Here is a 4,735-nt window from a genome sequence, read left to right as displayed (position 1 = left end):
GCAGTAAATCATCTGAACTGTCGTAGGAGTAAACGGTGTCGTTTTAACCGCAATAATTTTTTTTTTTATTCTATAGCGTGGACAGTAAAATAATTTGTTTCAAATGACTTGGTCCGTAAGTGAGTTGTTTCATTACTCTGGTCGTTCTGTTCCTCTGGCGGGTCGATGAAATCGCAGAAGCTTGCACTTGCATGATTGTACATCCTCAACGTGCTTTTTGCAATGCAGACGTCGGTAAGACATTTCTGACTTGTGTAGTTTCTTCATTCACTTGTTGGTAGGCTGCCTACTACACCGTTCAATGGGCATCATGCAACATGTTATGAATTCGTCGTAATTATTTTCAGGACATGCTATTAGGCCTATATTTACATCTTCTCGCAAGTATTTACATTAAGTCTCGGTAACAATATGGGCTTACACCTGGGGTGTATTCATTACGGAAACGTTTGCCACTTAAGAACAAGTGACGGTGAGGGACCGACCTGATTTTTTTATAACAAACTCTCGTTTGCGTTTTCTGTCTGGTTCAAACGGTTCTGTTGCAAATCGTTTTGTAAAGAATCTGCTTGACGATTACAACGGGGGGGAATGACCCACTCTGACCCCCGAGGACTGGAGTTTCCCATCTCTTGCTCTATCGGCTAAAGATGACTGACTTGTCAAACGAAATGTTTCAACATGACATTATCAACGCTCACATACTTGATGTTTTTTTTACAGAAACTGTCAGAATAAGTTAGCGCTTTAATGGTAAATTGGGACTACGCTATCATATTTTCTAGGCTTATGTCACACTTATGCTGTACTCACTAATGTCAGGGTTTGGCTCTGTTTCTCGCGCGATAGGTTTGGTTAACGGTTGTTATATTCTATAAATTAGATTTTATTTATATTATTGTGCGATAGCGCGCGTGTTACCAGCAATTTAATCACTAGTGAGTAAGGGGCACCTCGTATAAAATAGGTTAGTCAGCTGTAGAACATCAATACCGGAATTGTGAATTTAAAGTGTATTGGCACCTTTCATTCTACTTCAACCACCAGTGTGGTAAGACAGGGTGTGAGGGTGTTAGACAGCACTACATCATGAGCAGCTACTTGACCTTTAGAGAAATGTATCTTGACTCGAAATACTGTTGTAGTGAGACGAGGTGTGATGACAGCGACATTGTTTTCCCGGCGGGTGAGGCACATGTTTTCTTCAGGACGTTGAGTTTTACATTTCGGCTAAGTCGGTAACAATATGGGCTACACCTGGGGTGTATTCATTACGGAAACGTTTGCCACTTAAGAACCAAGTGAAACGGTGAGGGACCGACCTGATTTTTTTATAACAAACTCTCGTTTGCGTTTTCTGTCTGGTTCAAACGGTTCTGTTGCAAATCGTTTTGTAAAAGATTCTGCTTGACGATTACACGGGGGGGATGACACCACTCTGACCCCCGAGGACTGGAGTTTCCCCATCCTTGCTCTAGGCCTAAAGATGACTGACTTGTCAAACGAAATGTTCAACATGACATTATCCAACGCCTCACATACTTGATTTTTTTTTACAGAACTTGTCAGAATAAGTTAGGCCTTTAATGGTAAATGGGACTACGCTACATTTCTAGGCTATGTCACACTTATGCTGTACTCACTAATTCAGGGTTTGGCTCTGTTTCTCGCGGATAGGTTGGTTAACGGTTGTTAATTCTATAAATTAGATTTTATTTATATTATTTTGTGCTGATAGCGGTGTTACCAGCAATTTATCARCTACGTGAGTAAAGGCACCTCGTATAAAATAGGTTAGTCACTGTAGAACATCAATACCGGAATTGTGAATTTAAAGTGTATTGGCACCTTTCATTCTACTTCAACCACAGTGTGGTAAGACAGGGTGGTTGAGGGTGTTAGACAGCACTACATCATGAGCAGCTACTTGACCTTTTAGAGAAATGTATCTTGACTCAAATACTGTTAGTGAAGAGGTGTGATGACATGCAACATGCTTCCCTGAGGACAGTTCCAGTTGAGTTTATGGAGAAGTGAAGAGACTATTTGTGGTATATTCTCTAAAATGAGTAACACTTGACATGAGAGTAAATTGTTTGGAACAATGGCTTTGAGGGAGCAAGCTCTGTTGGTAGAGCATGGTGCTAAAGCCTGTGACATCTTGGGTGTGTAATGGATTCTATGTTCTCTCAGATCCTTAACACCCTGAAACCATCAGTCTGACTGACCAGTATACTGAATGGAGTTAAACCATGTCTCCCTCTGTTTCTCTTCTAGTGATCAGGGCAAAGGTGGTTGGAGTGGAAGTTGTGTCTGGTAACACCAACTATGACATCCAACAGATCAAGGTATGATCAGCCTTTTTATTAAGTGGTTGTTCCTTCCTGCACTGAAACATTGAAGCCCTCTGAACCCCAGTCTGACAGATGATCCCAGTTTGGACCCAACCCTTAAATGTTTGAAGATCTGGATAGGTTTAAGCAGTGTAATTGTGGAGCTTCTACCATTTAAAATAAAGGGCTTATTTATAGAAATGGGTCATGCCTTACCACTGAGCAAGAGGCATGTTTCAGTCAACGCTCCTACCAGTCCTAGACAATGGGACATCCTATAGAATTCAGATGCCACTTCATTAAAGCAGTTAGATGCAGTTTATCATAGTGCACTGCTCTTTATTATGGGCGACAGGTCTCGTACTCAACACTACATTCTCAAACTAGGAAGTTGGTTGTGCCCTGTGATGTCACGTAGGTTGACGCATTGCAATATTTTAATTTATGAACCCTTTACAAAACCTCACTAACGAACAGCATTACTAACCTTTAACATGATTACCACACCCGTCTAAGGATGAATAACTTTGGAAAATTATCGTCTTACTCCATTAGTAAATACTTTTTTTGCATTGTATTGTGGAAAAATTGTAAAAGTCTGCTGCCTCAAGCAATCAAAGTTTGAGAACCTTATTACCGATGAATTGTTTATGACTGCTTCTGTTCTGCTTGTATTTTGATGTGTAATTCAGGGTTCCTCTGTAAACGAGACCAGAGATTAAACTGTCCGTGCCATATACATCAAACTATTAATTAGATGTTTTGATGGATCCTTCTCTCCTTGTGATTGGCAGATGTTCAAAGGTCCTAACCGGATATCAACGTCATCTTCACTGGAGCCCGTGGCGCGCGTCTGAAAACAACAAGGAGTATCTCTTCACAGGTCGCTCCTCACTAGGTTACCCAAGGTCTATTGCCACACTGGTTAGAAATGCTTAGCCTCATGGCCTATTATTGACTTCATCTTTTATAAGAAAACAAGTGCTTTAGAAATGACCTTCTCTACACTTTATAATAACGAATGCACACTTATTTATGAATAGCTCCGGGCTGCATCCCTACATTTTCCTGTTTCAGGTTGCAGTTTCCCCAGGACAGATCTAGGCTCATTTCCCACAATCCTAACCAAATGTGGAAAGAAACTGATCCAAGTACATTGTCTAAGCCAGCTTTACCCTACACCCCATTTTCCCTACAGCATATTGATGACTCCGTCTCCTTTGTCTCAGGCAGGCTGAATACTGATGGAACAGTGCATGTAATAGTGTGACTTCATTCATTCCTGGGAGGCTTTGAGTGACACCCAAATGAGGAGCTTGACTCTGCGCTACCAGAGGGCTGCGATTGCACGGTGTGTTAAATTATTGTGTTTTGTTGTATATTTACACGGCACACTTTGTAACACTCTGTCACCATCGGCAAATGCAAGAGCTACATATTTGGGTAATGATCAGTCAGTCATCTTGGTCTTTGTCTCCCTACTCCGATCCACAGATCATCCGCTCACTTCCCTTCCCTGTCCGATCAGCACCTCAGATGAGTGCCTGTGGATGGACAATGGCCAAAGCAGACCCTGGGACAACATTGCTTGTATCAAGGGGGGTGATGGGTCCTGTGCCTGGTACAAGGGGATGGCACCGCCCAAGTAGTTTCTGGATATTGATGACCCCTAAACTCTACAGGCCATCTACTYACAGAAAAAAARSYWMMAAMCCMAAWWAWTWWKRWTTWAMSRAATCTAGGAAGTAGTTTCTAACAATTACAAGACTTATATTGACTGTTGTCAGAGGACAGGTTGCAGGAAATGGTGTATGTGAAAGAGGGCAACAATCTTATGAAAATGTCACTTGTTGTAAAAGTACAATAAAAATGAACTACAAATATAGCGTTTCAAGTACTAATTTCTTGTGCCATTAATTTGCTTGTTTTTCAACTGGAACCAAAGGCATTATTGAACGTTGTCCTGGATTAGTTTGTCTAAACCAGRGCTTCAGCTTTGTTGTCATTGACTAAATTAAACTCATTGTTTCTTCCTTTATAAGATTTTATTCAGTTGGATGAATATTCAGCTGTTTTAGTGTCAGAACTAGCAAAAACTGACACGCCTGACTTGCTAACTGGCGGTACAATGCATTCGGGAAGTATTCCRATCCCCTTCTGCCACATGTTAAGTTACAGCCTTATTCTAAAATTGATTAAATACAAGTTTATCTTCAGTCTACACACAATGGCAAAGCCAAAAAAAGGTTTAGCTTTTATTTGCCAATTTAACTAAAATCCCTTATTTATATAGGTATTCAGATCTTTTGCTATGAGAATCAAAATTGAGCTTGGGTGCATCCTGTCTTGGCTCATTCTTGATGTTTCTACAACTTCATTGGAGTCCATCTAYGGTAAATTCA

The 4,735-nt window shown here is 40.7% G+C and overlaps 1 pseudogene; it reads left to right on the top strand.

Moving 5' to 3' along the window:
• Positions 1-4,006, top strand: part of LOC112072386 (metalloproteinase inhibitor 2-like) — a 4,799-nt pseudogene extending 793 nt beyond the window's left edge.
• The last annotated feature ends 729 nt before the right edge of the window (positions 4,007-4,735 follow it).

The sequence above is a fragment of the Salvelinus sp. IW2-2015 genome, unplaced genomic scaffold (assembly GCF_002910315.2).
Source record: "Salvelinus sp. IW2-2015 unplaced genomic scaffold, ASM291031v2 Un_scaffold1909, whole genome shotgun sequence".
Classification (NCBI taxonomy): Eukaryota; Metazoa; Chordata; class Actinopteri; order Salmoniformes; family Salmonidae; genus Salvelinus; species Salvelinus sp. IW2-2015.
Note: the sequence above shows the minus strand (reverse complement) of the source record. Positions and strands in the feature narration are given on the sequence as shown.